The 21,717-nt window shown below is 37.8% G+C and overlaps 1 protein-coding gene across 2 annotated transcripts in view; it reads right to left on the reverse strand.

Annotated features, from left to right (window-relative positions):
* Window positions 1–18,100, reverse strand: part of sipa1l1 (signal-induced proliferation-associated 1 like 1) — a 122,681-nt gene extending 104,581 nt beyond the window's left edge. For both annotated transcript variants that reach the window (XM_015350787.2, XM_015350784.2), the window contains exon 1: window positions 17,852–18,100. The gene's annotated coding sequence lies outside the window, so the exon portion shown is untranslated. The remainder of the gene's footprint in view (window positions 1–17,851) is intronic.
* Between the last annotated feature and the right edge of the window lie 3,617 nt (window positions 18,101–21,717).

A 21,717-nucleotide genomic window follows, 5' to 3' on the forward strand; every position in this document is an offset into this window, starting at 1 on the left:
TTTTATGTTTGCCATTGAACATAACCGCCTGCTTCTCAATTACAGAAATATTTAGTGACCACTGTTTTCCCACTGTTTGCTATAAGTGGCTTTTTCAGGAATTTTACCCTAGTGTTTGGTAAATGTGACCTGTACATACTTCAACATCTTAGTTCGGCATTTCTTAAGTTAAGGTGTGGTTCTTAACTAAACAAATAAGAAAAAAAACTACTAACATTAGAGACGAAATTACTGTAAATCCAGGCACATCCTACTTTACAGAATTACACCAGGTTGTTTTTTCCCAACTTCGAAATGCAGAACTGTCTCAATTCTGAGCAAGGACCAAATCATTGGGGATAGAATTATCCGATCTCTAAATGGAATGCAAAAACTGTCACCTGTGGGACTCAAGTTGTATATAAACCTGTACTACTGTAGTCAGTCATTGAGCCTATTCTGTTAATATCCATCAGCACATAATGCCTTGAGTTCTTCTGTCTGATGGGTAAAGAACATCTCTTCATGTCCATGAGCCACAAGATTTTTCAGCCACAAAAGTTCATTTTTCCGAGTGACTCCTCAACTGTACATACACCAGTGACTGATGTCTTCTACCAACCTAGTGAAGCTCAACATTATCAGACGTATATAAAGAAGTTTAATATTAAGCAGCATCTTTAAAATCTTTTAGCTCTAACAGTGCCTGACAACAGCATACTTAAAAAGGACAGCAAAAAAGCAGACATCAAAACAATATAGCCAAATGAGTAATAACAGCTGAGGGTATTTTATATAAAATACTTTATCTTAGGTGATTAGGGTTTGCACCAAGAAATTACATTCCTTAAGTCATCACATCTCCTGTCTGTGGGGTAAAGAAAAAGGGTTTGGAAAGGACACCTGTTCGTGACCATAACCCACCAAGAGATATGAAGTTACTTTGTAATCCAACCTATAAGACCTGCTTGAACTCTCCTTACCACATTCAAACAAGCACAAAATGATGAGAAAACAAACACACTATGAGCTGTTCTTCACCTTAGGTGAACCGGATGTATAAATAATACTGTTAACTATGCTAAGCAAGAAATGTTCAGGTACAAAAACAGTATTCTTGCAAATTGTTGGAAAATATGGAAAATAGAACCTATAACAATTTTAAGTGTTCGCAAATATTCAGCCAAATGTTATGAAATTAATTCATAATAATTCATGCTTAGATGGTGTCCTCGTAAAGTGTCTTAGTCCAGTTATTACAGTTCTTGAATTAGGTTGTTTTTGACTAAATCTGGTTCATATTTTATCATAGCAGCACGACCTTTCCTTTAAAAAATGGAGACTGTACCCCTCTGTTAGATCAAAGATGAATACTACGGGGCACACATTTCGTATTCAGTCGTATGTATTTTTCAGTTAATATGCTATGATTTTTGCAGATTTTCTCATGTCATTGACTTATTTAAAGCTTAAAAAACTATAATCTTGTACAGAATGACTGTGGTCAGTGTGTCACCATGAACCCTGAACAGCACCGTGTCGGTGTGGCCACAGCGAAGAAGTTGGTAGTCTGTCACACTGATACGCAGCCTGATGTGTACTTTTAGCAACTACCGGACAGTATCGTTTCCTTAGTCCATTCAGTCTAAAATCAGTCTATCTGCTTCAGATGCTCCCTGTGCTGGCTAGGTTTACACACTACTGAAAGACAAAATATCAGAGAAAATCATTTTTCTAATTCCCCAGTATATTCCATCAAGAGAGACTGAAACTTATATTGCGGCAAATCAAGAACAACTCAAAATATACAGAAATTGTACTTTAAAATTAACTAAGAGTGAAGAGAAGTCAATTCTGTAGGCTGGTTCCAATTTACACAAATCAGTATTTATTGATATACTTGGCTAATGCCTTAATCCAAAGCAGTGTACATTTTTACACATATTATACAGCTGGGCACTTAACTGAAGAAGTCTGACTGAAGTACCTTACTCTAGGGTACTAGGATACAGCATTGTCACAGCCAGGATTTGAACCCTCAGCCTCCCAGTTATGAGTCCAGAGGCTTAAACAGTCTAAACAGAATTTTTAATGGTTCAATTTCCGTATGTACACATAACTGAAGAATTTTAGTTCAGCACATATGAAATTAACTTATTATGTCATTCAGGTATGGAATATCAATTGTACAAAATATGTCCTAGATTACCCTATTTAAACGAGCATCAAAAATTTAAATAGCATACCTAAAGCTTTTATCTTTTCAGGATTTGAAGCAAAATATATTTGTCTTGCAGTTACTAGGTTAAATGGGTAATTACTGGGTAGCAGCTCTAACAGGAAGTATAGTAAAAGTTTTATCATTCACATGGAATAGGATACATGCCACCTGAAAGCTTCTAGTTTCCGATCCTAAAAAGGGTCATCCTGCAGCTTTCCATCTCCTGTAGCACCATGACATATCTGTTAACAGTCTTGAGTGAAACTCTCAAGCAAACTGACAAATCTCCTCCTGGCTTCATCAGCCTGACCTGAATTTCCACAGACAGCACTAGGCCGAGTGGTTATGTAAGTGACAGAAAATACTATACAGTCCTCAGCTGTACACACACCTATGACCGGCATCTTCTGCCAACCACTGTAGCTCAGCAACATATTAAAAATACTTTTTAGGACTTTTTTTTTAAATACTTGTATAAATATAAGCTTGATTTGCGTTGAAGTTAAGTGGCATCAGAAAAACATGTTATCCCTTTCAGTGCCTGACAACATCATGAAGGAGAGCAAAGCAGCAATTTCAATACAGCTAAACAAGTAATCACAGCCGAGAGCACTGTAGGTCATTTTTATAAAATACTGCCGTGAGTAAAGTATCCTGACAAGAGCTGGCACTGAGAAATGACACACAGCTACCATAATGAGCCCTCATCTCCATCATACCCAGCCCAGATGTGCACAGCTTCTACAGTTATAGCCTTGAGAAACCCAGGGCACAGCAGAGCTCTCACAGATAACCTACTCAAAACCTCTAACACTGCCCACTGTACACCCACCATGCCAAGACCACTTTCACATGAGATGCTCTAAAGGCTTTCTCCATGTATCAACACTTTTTTCATTATCTTCAACAATGTACTCGCCGTCTGTAAACAGCTCTTGGCCACAACATTCTTTTGTTGTTTGAATTTTATATTCACACCAAACGGTGTTCTGCTATTCAGAACCTCTATGTAGAAAGTGCAATTCTGAAGGTGAAACAAAATGCTGCATCACCAGGCAAAAAAGAAATAAACCTGAACACCCCCAGGAAAAAGAATGTTGCTGGCTGGTGTATTGCGACAGTGCAGAGTAGTGTTTAGTGCTCTGGACTCCTAACAGGAAGGGTTTAGATACAACTCCTGAGTGGGGCACTACTGTTGCTCCATTTAACAAGGCACTTGACTGAGACTGCTTCAGTAAAAATTCCAGCTGTTTCAATGGGCACAAACAGAAATCACTTTGAACTATATAAACCATTAGTAGCAGTTTTTACTTGACACATAACTAACTTTACTGAAACCTATGACCAGTCTTCTACCACCAACAGTGGTCAAACACGATTTCTCATCCAACCCTATAAGGAGAAACCAGATATCAGTCCACCTATTGTGAGCCACTTCTCTGATGTAAAATTATGGATCTCATGGTTAAAGGCACTCAACCCTTCAAACTGTTAGATGTGGTCTACTGCAGCCTTGAAAATCAAAATGTTTCTTTTACAATATTCCCTTGAATTTTAAACCTAGCTTTATAGTTCCTCCATTTTTAAACTCCAGTAAAAATCAGACTGGACTAAAAAAGTGAGTTTAAGATGCAGCTTATATCCACAGTAAAAATATGTTGACTCCACAGCAATTGATATAGTATGTTACAACACCAGCGCTGTTTAAAGCTCACAGAATTAAAATGCAGTGCATAGTTTGCTTGTGTCCTTTTAGACTAACACACACATCACTTCACACCTGCCTGTTCAAACAGTGAAAAAAAACAATCATTAATCCCCACAGTAAATGTTTACTTAGTGTTTCTGTAAATTGAAAGGTACACACATGTGGAGGGTGGGGGTAGGGGGGGGCAGCTAGGTTTGATTGTTGTTCTGTTTGCACAGCTTTCCTCAGCCCTTCAGAGCTGAAAGAGATGACCTCATCTCCATTGTGCACACTGAGCTCCGGCCTATCCTATCAGCTGGCACTCACAGACCACCCCGCCCTCACAGGCACCTGGGATTCCAAAGGTTGTTCAAAAAACGTTATCAAAGACATTGCCGCTTCCACCAAGACTTGCCAGTGGGCAGGATATACCTTTGCCTTATTACCTGCATGGCTCGGATTCTTTTTACCGCTTAGTCAGTTATACTAGCAATCCAATGAAGTATGACTTTCCCCAAATATTGAACACTTGTTTATAGTACTCTGTAACCCTTCTGCCACTAGGTCAGCCTTGGAGGTGGAAAGGTACAGACACATGCTGTTAATCTTTTACTTGCCAAAAAATACAATTCAGTTTGCATTCCATTCCACAATCTGGCACACTGTCCATACTGATCACTGAGAGATGATTACAATGGTGAACAGTTCTGATTGATACAGTCTACTGCTAAGAAAGAGAATGATTCAGGAGTTTGCATTAAGTTAAGATTCCAGTGGTGTGATTTAGGAGTGGGGACTAAGAAAAGAATGGCACCTCCTACAGCACAGTGTCCCCTATTGGGACGGTAGTTTGGAAGTTCCAGTCCAAAGTCACTGACGGATCCAACATTCCCACTTAAAGCAGCAAACCGGATTTTCCTAGAGGTCTCTCATGCCAGTACTGACCAGGCCCATCCTTGTTTAGCTTCCAAGCTCTGACAAGATCAGGCTACAAGGAGATAATGCCATTGCCAAGCCTCTATCTTCCCTATGGCAGCAAAAACCAAACCATCACTTTCCTTTCTACAGGCCAAACGTCTAAGCACTTAGCTCATCAAATCAATGGCCTAAACCTCATGCCCAATGTCTGGAAGCATTTGCTCTGCCAATACTAGGCGCTTTAGCACTGTGCTGGAGGCAAAGTAGAAGCCACCCATTCCAATGCCTACTGGAGCAAAACAATGTACTTTCCAATGCACAACAAAAGCAGGACATTTTGAGCGGAATAATCCCTTATACTGCAAGCTGCATTTTGAGGGACACATTCCGACCACCCTACATCATTATCTTCTCTTGAATAAGAGCTTTTGTACGCTGAAAGGGCTTTCAGCCAACCGCCATTTGCTGGTATCAGCAAGTCTATAATAAAATGCATAGAATATTAGCAACTAGCAAACGGTGGCAATTTCCTTATGAAAAATTATTCCAGCTGAAATGTTTTGAATCTAAAAGCAGTCTGGGGAATATTAATGCACACACACTGACATTTCACAGGGAATTAAAGTTTACACATCGATTAACGTATATAATCAAAAATGTCCTTTTAAGAGCCTGAGGTTCATTGGTCAAGCTATCTACTACAATATGAAATGATCAGGTGTAAGATTTGTTAAACTGTGTTATATAACTGTTGCAAGATATCTTTTCAGAAATTCACACCTTTCAGTCTTCTAAGATAGTACACATGGAACCATCAAAATTTCAGCAATGTAAGTATCAATAAGAACTCTAGAAGAAAAGCCTAGCAAGCATTTGCAATGTGTACAGCTCATAATTAGAAATACCTTTTAAGAAATACTGTACAAATACAGTGGTGACTCGAAATGATTTCAAGCATTTTTTGTCAACAGGTGATAAAAAAAAACAATAGACAATGCAGAACCCTTTAAACAAGATAAATCACTTAAATGCTTTAAACAACAAATGCAAGTAAAAAGTCAATGTGGACAAAAGATTCAGAAGTGCAAATCTCAAATGTTTACAATGCAACAGGCAGGTCTACTTCTGATTTTGTTTCAGAGCAAATAATTGATTATTAAATTTAGTTTATTGAATTTTATCCATACTAAATGAAGTCTGCACAGGTCATACTTATTTATGAGCACTTTTCCAGCAAACTTAAAGCACTTATAATACACAACAGACACAAAAAAGAAGGGGAAAAACCTCAAGTTAACTGTGAAATCAAGAGTAAAACTTCCTTACAAATAATTTAAAACGCTGACAGTCGCAGTCCCCAATGGATTTTGGCATTCAGTCCTACACACATGGTGCAGTATACGAGAAGGGTCTATGCCCAATGGACAGAGCCTGAGAGGACTATACGTGTGCAATAAATCTAGAGGTACATGTACATAGGCAGACCTTGATATCCACTGTAAATTTCAGTGGAAGCCAATGAAATGTGGATACAAGCATGAGTTAATTACTTAAGTAGATTAGTACTATTTAGTACACAACCATATAATTCTGGACATACTGAAAAATTGTTGATAGTCTTGGTCCTGGCAGACCCCTGTATCCTCTTGTTTTTTCTCCAGCTACATTCTTGAAGTCTTTTTTGAGGTCTGTTTTCTAAAATCCCTTTCAGCTCTTAAAAATTTAGTGGGAATTTGTGTTTGGTCTTCGACCCTATGCGCATTAGTGAATTTCAGACCAGCCCTCAGTCAAGTTGGTGAGCTGAACTGCAACCTATTGGACTGATGCAAATGGAGAAACACTCACCGTGGAAACATCCGACACATTGTCATTCCCACCAGTGTTTGTTCAGCATAAACTGGTCACAGTTCACAGAGCCTGTTATCCATAAACAATGGAGCAAAATCTTAATTACAAAGTTGAAGAGAGACTTCATAAACTTCTGTATGCTAGCATTGTTGGAAATATTTTTTTGAAACCGAGGCCCGATTGCAGAAAACAAAGCAAATGAGTTACAGACACCAACTAGAACCAGTAATCAAGGAAGTTGGAATGAAACCGATCAGAACAAAAAACAGCAGACAAAGGGGTCACCCTGTAACACAATTGAGAGCCATACTTAAACATATAAACCAGTATGTAAGGCATTGCATTAATCTACTCCTGATGAAACAGAGGCAAGTATCAACATGCAGTGAAACAAGTGTATGAATCAAAAGATCTGACTAAGAAGCTGCAAGTGAATACAAACAAGTACAGGTCACAACACAGAACCCTGTGGAACACCACTGATAAACTACCCACTTTTTATTGCTTGGACACTCGTATCAGTGATTCTTGAATTGTTCTTTTTTCTTATTTTGTGTTGTATTATAACATTGCATCATGTTAAATTCCAAACGTTTCCTGCTAAATCACTCTACAATTAGAAACATCTTTGAAACATTTTTACATTTCACTTTGGATAAGGCCATTAGGTCAATATTATTATAAATGACTAACAGTTCAGTTGAACATTAAACAAAAAGCAAAGACCAAAATAGGCATAGAGATAAAGAGATTGGTCCTAAAAAACTCTTGGCTAGCTCCACCTCTTAACTGAACGTCTACAACAGGGTGACTGACCAGCATGTACAAATAAGATTTAGTGTGGCAGTGAAGAATATGTGACATTTCATTAAATGCCCTGTCTAGTTTCTGACTGCAGCTGCCACTATTTGCCCTCAAAACACGTTCATGAACCAATCATGTATCCTGTGTCAGTCTGAAAATTTGCCAATCACTTCACGCAATGCTAACTGGCAGTGTTATATCTATTTCTATATTATTATATATCTATTTCATTGTTTAAAAGAGCATTTCCTTCGGTACACAACAGAAGAATACTGTCTATTAACAGCTAAGTGAAACATCCCAGCCGACAGTTCAGTTCACATGTGCAAATTAAAATTAATTGTCGCACCTAAGGTATTCTAACCTGAATAAACAGCGTTTGAGATTAGGTCTTCCACTTCTTGCAGACATAAGGACACTGTCACAAAGTTCGCCTCAGAAATGCTTTGTAATGAGGGAACAGCGTGTGCTGCTTTCTAGATTTCCACCCCTGAAGGGCACAACTGATGAAGAGATGCTGCACATCTGACAGATTTCCATTGTAAAGTAATGACTTTTACTCACCTTTCATAAATTACATGACAAACCTAACAATTACATTCAGCAATTCATTATTAACAATTAGTGTAATTGCTGCATGCTTATTTAAATTGGAAGCCACTTAATAAAACCATATTTTGTTAATGCAGCTTTTCAGCTGGCCTACTTCCATCACTGCACCCAGTTTCACCACTTCCATAACTTCCATAATGTGTACAGATTTCACCCTATTTATTTTTACCCCTTTGGATGTGACGCAATGTAAAGTCAAAAGGAATAGTCAAAGGGGAACAATGGGGAATTGGCATCCATGAAAATACAATGTAATTTGCCATGCTTATTCAAATCTAGCGCCTGTCGGAAGTATTGTTTTATATTATATAACAAGTATTTAAACATTTACTGAAGTGCTAGTAATTTTATTATGCAGACCTCAACGTCTACTTTACAGAACACGTGCTTAAAAAACTAAGACTGAAGTCCCTGACTTGCATGCAACTAAAATAAGAAAATACAATGGGTCAGTTTAAGTGCCGGCATTTTGGTTTGGCGATTTAAATGCCAGTAACACTGACAGCAGGAGATCTGTAAGCCTGCTCTGAACTACAGTACAGGTGCCAAGTGCACTTTGCCTCAGATATGAGCTGGCTACTTTTTGGAAAGTGTCTACTATATTTAAAAAGTTCTCAATGCATTGTAAGGTTAAAAAAAGGGAACAGAATACACAATGCTGTTGTGCGACATTCTTCAGAATTTGGAAAACCTTTGAGGTTTTTCAAAGCTTTGTCATTTTTTTACTGCACATATTTGAAGATCAGCAGCACTTGAAGCAACCTCCACTTTGATGTTCAACTCACTGAAACTTTAGATTACCAAGCAAACCCACAAAAAGAAGAGATGTTTGAATCTTTTCCAAATACCACACAAATAAACATAAAAGAGGCAGAGAGATTGGAACATGCTTTTATAAGCTCAGCTGTGATGCTTACTAAATTTAGTCCCTTTTGGAGGAAGGGGGAGGAAGGAAAACAATGATTTAAAACAGAACAATTTATCACAAGATAACACTTAGTAATTCATGCCTTTTCAGAGAAAGCTCACCAGCAGATGTATGGTTGTCAAATTTCAAAGCTTCTTGCTCCAGAGCAAATTGTGTTCCCAATTCTTTGTAAGCTTCTGCAAAAAAATCAAGGTCCTAATTTAGCCAAGGAGACAGGGTTGGCATGAAATATAGCTCAAGCTGATGTGTTTTCACTTAAAATAAATTTTCACTGGATTTTACCTGAAAGATCGAAAAATGAAAAAGTCTGTACTGGAGCAAATATCTTGGAAATTATGCTGCTGGCATTTTTAAAGTCCCTCCTCTCATCTTGAAGAAGTTCTCGAGGACAAAAGGCTCCAGTGACCAACCTTGCTACCACACATGAGCTCATGGTAAGCAGACAGTTTGATTCAGGTCTATACAGTACAATTCAAACATTATGGAATCTACTTCAACACAAAGTGTTAAAGCTATTTTTGGTGTGAAGGGCATCTACAGTTACTTTGACCAAACTTTTAACACTCGTGCAAATGAAAACAGTGCTGCCTAAAGCAAACCAGTCACATTATTTAAAAACAATGAAAACAACTTGTGCGGTATGAATGTATATAGAGCATGTAGCATTTCATTCAGACATGCAGCATCAGTAGAACGTTACTGTTCATTGAAGACACTTGGCACAATCTTTCATTTTCTCTGCGATTTATTCATTCCCCTGTGCTCAGCTTCAACATCTAACCTTTTTACATTTAATACCATGTTTAGAAACAGAAGGAAAAGGTGCTGTTCTAATAGGTGCACTTTGGAGTTTTTTGGTGTTTATTTATTCAGCAATAATAATGACAGAGTAAGATCCAGGATTCAGCCTGTTGCAAAACTGAAGACTTATGTACTTATGTGCATATTTGACCAATTGTCTACAACAAAAGCTAGAGTACTCACATAAACCACTAAATACAAATTTATGTACAAAGGATATGTTTTAGGAATAAGAACAAGCCCTAGAAAACCATTGGGCTCTGATATTCTAAAGCTTGGCAACCACAGATTTAGCATTTCCTGATTGCAAACAGAGTATGCTACTATATATCCAGTTACACAGGCTTCTCCTTATAATTTCCAGATTAAGTCTGTATAAACTATTATCAGGCATAATGCAAGAAAAAAAGCAACAGAATTATGATATTGCGAATAACACTTCACCGAAACACTATGACTGCAATTGTTTACTTAGCCTAAGTAAACAATTTTAAGATATAAAGCTTTTTGATTCAGATGCTTCTACAAAACGACTTGTTCATAGAGACAGAGAACCTGTTCAAGTTTGCAGATACAAAACCAGTTGAAAAAAGATGCAACACTCCATAAACCTTTCATCGTGAAATATTGTCATGCAATGAACAAATAAAATCTTGAAACCACTGTTTCCTTCACAATTTACACAAACTGCCCAGAATACATGAGGCAGACATTCAAGACAAAGCCAATATTTAAACTGTACCAAGCAATGATCAATGTATCAGCACTTTAAAATGATGTCTCAAAACAAAAACTACAATTCTTAATTCACCTATCTTTTCCTGCTATCAGTCAATTGAAAATAATGTAGAAATCATTACATTTTTACAGCTTTTTTAATCACGAAGGATTCCAAAATGCTTTCCGAACAGGAAGAGCCCACTTCATTCACCACTGAAATCCACCTGGCATTCCCTAGCAGCCATTATGTGCCAGGAGGCCCACTACACAGCAGGTCAGGAAGAGAAGTGAAAAATAGAAAACACTGCAACTATTATTTTAAGGGAGAACTTTTTTAAGAGAGAATGTGGCCAAACTGAACTAGAATGCATCAGAATTTAGCCAGGTGGTCACTGAAATCACATACCTCCTCTTACAAACAGTGCCACTGGATTTTTAATGACCTTGCAGTCAGGAGTTTGTTTTAACATCTATGGATTTGTTCCTGAGCAGCAGAGCATCACGTCTAGTACTAATCCAGGGTGTGAATCATCTAAACAATGCATCACCGTGAATCTGCTTTCAGACACTACACCACTCTGGTCTGGTGTTAACAAAATTACATTGAGCCATCTGACTGGAATGAAGGTGACCGACACACACAGATATGTCAGACGTTACATTCAATTTCCCAGGCTTATGCTGCAGGGTATTAGTATTTTTATTCACATGAAGTGTCTCTGCATTTTCAACTTACAGCTCCCTAATTAATTACACTGAATTTACCTCACCTATCCAGAAAAATGACTCTCTTGTAAATCACTAGCGAAGTCATTCCCTCTAACATCCATTCTATTACACTGTTTATAAAGACCTCAGCCTTCTTCTCAATAGGTGAAAAGATTCAATGAGTTAAAAAGGCTTGTTAGATATGTAGCAACACAAAATAAGCAAACAACACAAATTTGGCACAATGGACTCCTACCCTCAAGAAAAAGATACAATAATGATGCTTGCAACTAAAAAATCTAAACCATCTGAACTGTACTGATCCCCACACTCAGCAAACGTCAATAGTTAAATTGGGATCTAAGCCTAATGACAGTTTAAACTGTCATATCTTCAGCTTGTTTTACCACTCTCTATACCTTAAAAACTGCCTATACTATGCCTTCACTATGATTTTACTGGGCTCCACTACACTTTACTATGGCAGTTTTTACCTGGTATGCCTCAACAAAGTTTCACAAGGAACAACAACAACCCAGGACTAGAGTCATGTACAATCTCATCTGCCATGTATCATATTGGCAGAGACCATCAGGAAATGACTCTGGAATCTTTTTCTATGCTATTAAAGGGAAAGAATCATTCACGTCTTCAATTTTTCTAAGAAGCCATTTTATACCTGATGATTCCATAATGGTGGAGCTACAGATTGTGCTGAGATTTTACCCAAAAAAAATAGCATCCATTAGGCAAGTCTATAATTACAGAGCCTCTGAGATTCTACGGCGTTTTTCAACAACAGTGTCACAGAAGCTAATTAATGGCACAAATCTGCCTTCTGTTTGACAAGTAATCACAAATGCTCAATTTTTAATTATTTTATAAACAATTTGCTTGCTCTTCAATGAATGTTGTTTCTTCTAACAGTTAAGAACAAACAGGCACTTGTTATGACAGAAAACAAGTGCTTCTCCAATGACAGTTTAAATATGTGCTGACCAGTGCTCCTCAACTCCAAGGTTTGAAAAACAACACCAGAACAAACATTTCCCCATACAGGACACTCCATGGAGGAAGCACTTTGAAGCACTATTATATTAATTAACTAGGTCATCTGAATCGATTGCATCAAATGTTCTGAGAACGTTAGTTGTTTTCAACAGCACAAATATGATCAGGCATAGCTATTTAGAAAAATAAAAAGAGAAGTAAAAATAAGTAGTTTCCTGAGGAGGACCAGGATCTGGTTAAATATTATTTTACCTTACCCATTCATTACAAATCATGTCACTTAATGGTACCTTCTTAGTGCAGTCAAGTGAGAGGGTTCTGGCATTTGGAAACAAATCTTCAAATTCTAATATTTTTAAATGCTTAGGACTAAAAATTGATTTAAATGGAGCCTAAGTATAAATCTAGTATCCCAAACTGAGATTGGATATGAAGAGATTTCTTTATGCTTTTCCAAGCCAAGTGTTATTTGCAACAGTGTTTGCTAGAAGTCTTCCCCTGAGGTCATCAGTCCACTCAGAGAATGAGCACAGTAAAAAGTGAAGCACACAAGCCATCTGGGAGTCTGAGGGAAGGAGTGGGCCGACTATACCAGCTGAGAGCCACTTCCTATCAGTTTCGCTCATTATTCAGATATCCTCTCCACCTGTTACTTCCTTTCAGCACTGAAGGATTAGGGGACTGGTGCTGCAGGCATAATGAGGAATTCCCAGTATGATAAAACATTCAAAATAGCTGTCATCAGGACTCACAGGCCCCAAATTTACTGCTGTCTTTTAAATTCTGTATCCAAAACAGTAGCAAAGCAATGCTCCCTTTAAGCCTAAAGCATGAAAACAAGACTCTGCAGCATACTAAAAGAAGCATCAATGGGAGAGTCAGATGGAATCCTTCTCTTTTACTGAAGAAGCAGATTTTGTCTGTTAACTTTATATCTGGGGTTCACAGCACTGGATTTTGCCTCCATTAAAGCTTTAGCCTACCATTAAAGCTTTAGTCCATCAGCGTTTCTTAATTAAATCAACAGATAACTTGATTTCAGGAGGATTTCAATCATTCTTGACAAATGGGATTTTAAAGGGATTATTGGTTTGCTCTTGTTGTGCAGGGGGTATGGCATGGGATTCACGAGAAGGTCACAAAACTCTTTCAGGGCATCAAAGTGATTAAGCAAAGCACAAGTAACCCCAAAGCCCTGCTAGAATTAAATGGAAGGAAGGAAAGAACTTCTTCAAGACTGAAACAGCTGCCCGCAATGTATTCAGATATTTAAATTGAGAACAATGTTCTCGGTCCAAGTCATCATTCATCTATCCATCACCAGAAGACCGCTTGTCCTGCTGAGGGTTGTGAAAAGCCAATGTCTATCCCAGGAGTACAGGGAACATGGCAGGACAGACAGCAGACATCTGCTTCAGGAGGCTACCAATCAACCAGAGGGCCACCGAACGAGGTACAATGTGGAACAGATTATCCACCCCAGCCCGAATGTCTTGGGAAGGTGGCTAGGAACCCACAGCCAAAACCAAATGAACATGAGAAAAGCCTGCAAACTCTGGATATCTAGATGCCTGAAACTGGAATAAAACCTAGGACCTTGAAGCCTTTACTGGAAGAGCCATTTTGAGGTAAAAGTGTTAAATGCCACAGCAGTGAGTAGCCCATAAGCTTGATGTGGTTCTGAGGTCAAAATGACAGGATCAAGAATCTCCTCTAAGCACACATTAGAAAGGCTCCCATAAACAAGGAACACTCTTTGACAAATCTTAAAAAGAATTGTTTTGGTATTCGTGGAATACAATTGTTTTTAAGAAAATGGGTTTTGGCAGGTTTGGTTTGGCAACAATTCAGACATTCCAGCAAGAATTTCAATTTTTAATATATTACCAAGAAAACAAAACACCACGAGCCCCACAGCATTTTTATTAAACAAGTAAAATACAATCTCTGTTTCTTTTACTTAATTTCTTGCTTGGTGAATTTCCCATTACGTGTAGACTGTTTGAAACTCTGTTTCTGCTTAGATTATTTGTCATGCTAACTTACCAACGCAGAGGAAACATTCTGACTTCTCAAACCTGAATTTGAAGGGGAAAATTTGTGGACTTTTATTTACTTTTTTCAAAGATTTTTCAACGTATCCATTGCTTTTAAGGGTACTAATTTACTTACATTTCCTCAAAGTTTGCCACTTCCTATCTACTTTGATAAACGAAGGGTAGGGATAGTTTACATTCCAAGTTAAAACCTGTTAAAGACATATCACACATTTAAAAAAAACATAGTAACTGAAAAAGGCTAGAAAAGATACTGCCAGAAAATGCATACAATATAATCTAGTGTTTTAAATACCAGACAAGCCTGAAAAATAACACTGCCTTATTCTGAGAACCAAGGGCAAGGGGGTGTTGTACATATATCAAATCTGTTGTATACTAAAAAAAATGTGCGCTTCTTGGAATTTCAGGCAGCAACTTCAAATAATGTTATGCAATTCTGGTCAGTATACAGTTACATTTGCTGTTACTACAAGAGCCATTTCATTTTATCCATATCACAAAATCTGCACATGCTTTTATTGAACCTGGAATTGAAAACTTGTGGACAAAAATTCAATAAAGATTTATCACCTACACTTCACACTCAGTGCAGAAATTCTGTGACTTTTGCAAGAATTCAGCACTTGTTTATTGCTCATCTGTCATTGACTAAGTCTTCATTTAGCAATGGGAGAGTGTTGTACAAGACATGCACAGCCACCTACACTCCCTATTACATTGAGCTAATTAACATTTAAATGTGAATTACTACGAGTTCACTGCATCTTTCACATTCTTATTGAAATTGTAAGCACCGATTTTCTGGTAATTCTGCAAGAACAAGCCTATTTCTGGTTGTATCAAACATATCCATACAGGACAAAGTAAGATGTTAATGTATATGAATTATAATAAGGTTACTTGTAAAAAGAAACTAATATTATTGTAGATCATGAATTTAAATTTCATGCCACATTTTTATTATTGTTTCATCACATAATCCAGTTTAATTGGATGTTCATTTTTTTTTTAGTTTGAAGATGTTTTCATCACTAAAATGTTGTTTCCTGGGCAGCTCTTTCCTGATCCTATTTAACCTAAGAAATGCAACTAACTCTTCCAAGCACCCTGTGACTAGATTACAGTGCAACAAATAGGCAGAAAAGACTGTCAATTTTACAATACTCTCTGAACAGCATGCCCTAAACATGTAAAATTGTGATGGCCATTCCACAGAATTTAGAACAGTCTGTGCCCATTTGTGAAGGAATCTGACCTTAGCTCTGCACTATGTTCATTACCTACTTATTTCAGTGATGAGTCGTAAAGCAGAAATGTGTCTTCTCAACTTGCTCTATAATAAATAAACTGGTAGATGTGACACGTACTGATAAGGCTATCCAATCAAAATAAGCTCGATGCAGGTAACTATTACCCATTTGGCACTGAGATAAAAAATGAGCCTACTAGAACAGTGGGTTAAGAAACTGAAAGACTTAAAATCGACAAACTGACCTTTATTGTGTTGGCGAGAAGCCACATGGTAGAGAAATTAAAAGGAAAAACACAGTGAGGCACATATTCAGAGAGATTTGTTGCAGGTAGCAGGTATACTTCCCTTCGCTCAAAACATCCTCAAAAACTGAGCCAGGAGCATTATTAGTCATAAACTGGGGAGAACAGTATTGAACAAAGTTCCACCCTCACTCTCTTCCTTACTGGAGTACTATAAGCCTGTGCCCCTCTCTGATTACAGCACTTTCACTAAACCGCCCACGCACAGGAAAGCAATGAGAGAGGTGTAACTGACCTGAAAATTGCTCCTGGGGAGTTATTTAATCCCGATAACCTAAAGGACAAAAATAAGCGCACCCTACCTAGAATTCCAGTGGATCCATTACTAAAGTAAAAACAAATCAACCCCTGGCTGAACAAACCAACAAAATGAATTGGGGAAAAAATGTTCTAATGTTATAAAATGCAACATTAAAAAAGCAGCAGTCCCATCCACTATATATTATCCAACCACCTCCATCTTTGGGGCAGAAATGACTGATCATAAGGAAATAACTGTGCATTTAATATCCTGAGCTGAGCTCTCTTTCAAAACTGTCATTTAGGCAACCTTATCAATCTAAGATAAGATTATTTTTCTAATAATCAATAGACGTCCTCTATAATCCCTATTAGCAACAGACTGCAAGCCAATCACTAACAATGCTCACAACCTGCTGAAACTGTGTGCTGTGTGAAAAGAAGTTACCCACTGAAAGAAAAAAAGACCTCAAAATGTTTCAGAATGTATTGGCTTCTGGGTTTTCAAATCTTTTATTTCAGTCCCCGGAGACATACGTATGGTAACCTCTAAATACATAGTGTTATGTACCTACTGTATGACTAATGCTGTAATCCTGTTATAATGGATTGGATTCCTTACAAGCCTTACACATTCTGAAAAATCTGAATCCAATTTTTCTATATAACTTCAACCTGCGACTTATTAAAGACCAGAGTGAATTGAAAATGTCTAGCAGAACTATGCAAGAGTCACAATAAATCAGGTACTAAATGAAATATTTTAATCCATCTTCATCTTCAGATGTGAAATGTATAGACATTTCACAAGAGTACACACTCATTCTCGGACTAATGAGTAATAACTTGGAGTTATTTTAGAACTGTACATAAAACGATGGTTTTACTCGTCCATGTGTCAGACTGATGTATTGTGAGGAACGGATACAACTAGACAAAATATTAGAACAAGTGCCCTTTAACCTGGCGAGTACAAACCCGTGTCCATCCTCAGCCAGAATCAGTCTTTGGCTCTAAGATTTGATAAGATTTGCAAAAGGAGTCTGTGCTCTATTACCCAGCTCCATAATTCATGCAATATTCCATCTTTGGTCTAAAGGTCGCTGTCAAAATTCTCCGTTACTATTGATATGAAATATGCTAGCTAATACAGAATTTATACAGCGTTTACACGAAACATTTAGCAAAGATCGAATGGAGAAGTGCTAAACTGTCACTCTGTCCCTCTAATTGTAAGACATTAGTCATGACGTAGAAACAAAGCTAGCAATGTGAAAGAACGGGTAAATTAGAATAGATTATGACCAAAATAAAAAAACGCAAGTATAAGGAATACGTATAAACAAGACACGTATTGAAGAAGCATCAAAACCATTAAATCTCGACACAAAACACAAAGTGGAACCTGACACTTCACACGAAAATGACTTTCAGAAAGCGATTAAAGCGGGATGCACCCACAACCAGAAACCTGTTGTACATTCATTAGTGTTAGACACTAAGTCAAGCGTGGCAAGAAAAAAATAATGCATTAAAAAACTCAAACTTCTAAAACCCTCGGTTTCCCTTGGCACGCAGCACAAAGGAGCTTACCATCTCACCGGTAGTGGCACGTAATGATTGTCTAGGTTATTCATTACTACGTGAACTTCTATCCGTTTCCATCCCACATTAGCGTGGTCAGTATCGACCATCACACAGAGAGCCCCATCCATCGCTCCCAGGCGCTGCAGTTCACGGGCAACCCGTTTCCAACTCACCTTTTTTCTGCTTCTCCAGCCGTTTTTTGTTGTCTGTGCACAAAATCCTATACGTCTCCTCTGCACTAACAAACGGTCCGACCCTATAAAAATATGGACTGGAGTCCGCTCATCTTACGCTTCTCTCCATAACATCCTCGATTTTCCCCCCTCCCCAGTAAAAGTCCAGTTTGTCCCAGTATCTCGATGCAGTTGCAACTTGGAAGTTCGTACAAAGTTGCAGCTCCGCCTCGCTCTGCAGCTGCTGGAGAGATGAGGTCACTGCAATTCAGCTCCCCCTCCCACTCCTATCGCAAATATCTCGCGAGGGCGGGAGAGCGAGATTTGGCTTAAACGAAAAGAAAAGAAGGGGAAAAAAACGGGGGATAGAGAAAGCTATTGAAAGCGTTGCTCTGGCAACTGCAAAACTGCACCGCTGCAGTCAGCGTGCAACTGGTGTTTTTGTCGGGATTTGCTACGCTTTCTTAAAAACATCAAGAGAAGCCTGACAGATTCTGGTCACAATCACCGTGGAAGAAAAATGCACATCTGTCGGGGACCCCTGCTATCGCTGGCTTGCTGTCGTTGTTTATTACGATGTTTATGCGACTGCACCTGCATCTTTCCGTTAATTCCAGCTAAAATGAATAAACGCAGAGTGCTAAATTTGCGTTTAAAAATTAATAAAAAGTAACTTGTTCTCGCTGCATTGTTGCTCACAAGAGGACTAACGCCCACGCTTCTCTTTTTTGTAAAATCAAAGACATGGTATTTAAAAGAAAGTTTCGGTGGAAAGGTTAGAACTGTGAAGGAAATACAGTACTTCAGCGTTATAATGCACTTCTCGTGTCCCACCCATGAACTTGCCGTAGGCTTGTGAAGAGCTGTTTAAAGCCTTCCCTTACACATTCCTGCATTAACTGTTTTCCAATACATTAGTTCAAGTGGTATGACTGGTTTTGCCAAGCGTCTAATGAAATGAAATTTAAATTGTTTACTATTTTTAATGGGATAGAACTGGGAATACAAAGAGGACTTCTTATTTGTAATCCTTTTTGCATTCTTATATTCTGTGGTTATGGCAGACCACTAAGAAAAACAAAAGAAGTTAAAAGAAGGCTAGGTTTTGTTTTGTGCAAAACAGATGGGATTCGCCTTTCATTATTTCCTTTAAACAAGCTGTAGGAAGAGATATAGAAACACAGTAATGCATTCCTGATTTTCTCTGATCCAACTAGTTTTTAGCCTCTTCAACATGTGGTAACAGCCTTTCCAAATGAGTCCTTTTTAAGTTTGAAAATGATAACAGATACAAAATGCTTTGCATTCATTTCTTTTTAGAAAAAAAAGTTAATCGCTGATCAATGCTACTTGATTTAACATAATTTCCAAAACTTATATTTTAAAGATAAAATTAGATTATTTTTGAACATTTTTTTCTTTACATATGAGCACAAAAATAAATATGTTTAAATAAGATTCCACTATGCTATGTCACCTGTTTGCATTTAACAAGATTTATTGTGCCTTTATGTGCCTCCTTGCCTTTGGAATGATCTTCCAGAGCTCTACTTTATAAATATTTTTTTTCATCTACATAATAAAGTATTTAGAGTATTTAGTACAAATACTCCTATCCAATTTTTAATTAAATTGGGAGCATTGAATATCAGCTTTCTTTGCTGGTATTCAATTGACTGGACAATTGCAGACTTGACCGCTATATTGAAACTGATAATAAAGCACTAATTGGCATTCGAACTGAAATAGACAAATGTCCCCCAAGCCTGGATTGTTTACTCCAGTGGAAATTCTTATAAACAGGATCAGCATTAGCTTTGTGTGCCATTTAATCAACCAACACATGATTATAATTAGTGTAAAAATGTCTATGACATTACAAATGAAGTGCCAACATTGTGACCTGTCTACATTTTCGGGCGAGCTAATATTGTGAATTTAATTGGTTCTTGCATAATGCTAACCAACACATGTTCTGGTTGGGCACACTGACTCACACTTCACACTGTACCATCTGAAAGCATCTCCAGTCCTGCACACAAGCACATGTTGCCCAGACAGCCGTGCTACACATCTGTGGATTTTTAGTTTTATTTTATCCTCAAATATGATTGATAAAAGTAAAGTTCAGAACTCATCTGACGAAACTGTTGAAAAGAAATGTAGTAAAGAAATGCACTCTCAGGTTGAATTCCATATCTGAACGTTGGTAAGGATGGAAAATGAAGAATGTCTCTGGAAAAATTCAATTTACAGCACCTTGGAAAGCAATCTGAACAGCATCCACACCAGAAGGTCACCAGCTGAATTATGTTTTCTGCAGTCCTTTGGATTCTCTGAAACTGTTAAGCCCCTGCATATTGAAGAGCCTATATAGGAAGGCCACAACCCGTACCGAAGGACACTTTTAATTGCTGAGATGTTCTGCAGGCACAAGCATGTATTCCAGTGTTTATTTGAACAAATCTGTCTGAAAAATTGACATGAGCTCTTTCCTTGTATATGTGTGCAAGTGACAGATGATAAGATAAAATACATTACTGTAGCACATAAGGTACCGCATGCAACACAGAATCCTAGATATAGTACAGAAGTATTCACCAGTTCAAAGAGAACTATAAGCTCTCCCTAAACGACACAATTCTCCTAAATCTCATTATACCACGTCTCATCTTTTGCGGACTAAGCCTTGTTTAAATCGGCATGAATTATGTTACCAGAAATGTAGAAGACTCCGAAAATAAAGAGAGGTGTGTAGATTTTACTCAGTGTTCATTTCTTTAGAAAAAAAATAATTTTAGGAAGGCTGTATGAAGATTGTCTTGATATATCAAGGATGAACATATGCGGATGATGACTCATGACGGGCACCTTTGCTACTGTACAACCGATATTTCACCCACTTCAGAAACACATTTTTCCTGATCTTCTGAAAAGCTTCTATGCCTGAAACAAGTTAGGACAAAAAAAATGTACAGTACTTCGTAGAACTACATGCTATATAGGTTTATTGACACGGATTACCGTCCTTTCAGAGATTAAGCACAGTAAAACATAAATCAATTGATTTGGTTTTAAAGTGTAGCCGCCCAGCAAAAAACGTCTTGAAGCACTCTGCAGTAAGTGATTTTCATCTCTGCTCCTGGAAAGGAGGGGGCAAAAGGTGTCGATTATCATTTCAGACAAAGGAAAACTCATCCTTAACTCTTCTTCCCTAACTCTAAAGCAAGTGCGTTTGTGATTTGTCTATGTGCATTTTTTTTAATGCACATTGTAAACGTGGTTAACAGCGGCAACGTCTAAGAACGTTTCTGGAATAGTGTGCTGCTCCCTCTAGAGTCTGACAAAATGATTGCATGCTTGACCTTTCCTCTGTCTGTGGAATTCCTATGTAAAGCCGTGCTGGATACTGCGAATAATGCATCCATTCATCAACTTTTCTTGCTTGGCAGTCGCACTAATGCAAAATGACATGAAAATGTGACAGGTTGTTTATACCAAAACAGAGTCGTTGTAGGAAACTACAAGTGGCTTTGATAAGTCAGTATTTCCTATGACAAACGTTTTGTCTGGCAACGAAAACCCAATTCGACTGCGTCTATGTTAAAATAAGGCATTCACAGGAGGAAGAAAAGTCAAAGTAAAAAGGTGCTCTGTCATTTTAATGTATTTCATAGCAGTCCTACGTTGATTAAGAAAGTCCCAAAGTATTCCAGCATGTATTTATTAGCATTACTTTCCCAAATAATTGGAATCAAACTATTATTTTGAAACTGAATACTCACCTTTGCAAAATCCAATAACCTTCAAGGCTGAACTGCAAGACTCTATGTTCTCCAGAGTCAGTATAGTAAAAGTGGAACTTT

Source organism: Lepisosteus oculatus, chromosome 8 (assembly GCF_040954835.1).
Source record: "Lepisosteus oculatus isolate fLepOcu1 chromosome 8, fLepOcu1.hap2, whole genome shotgun sequence".
NCBI lineage: Eukaryota > Metazoa > Chordata > Actinopteri > Semionotiformes > Lepisosteidae > Lepisosteus > Lepisosteus oculatus.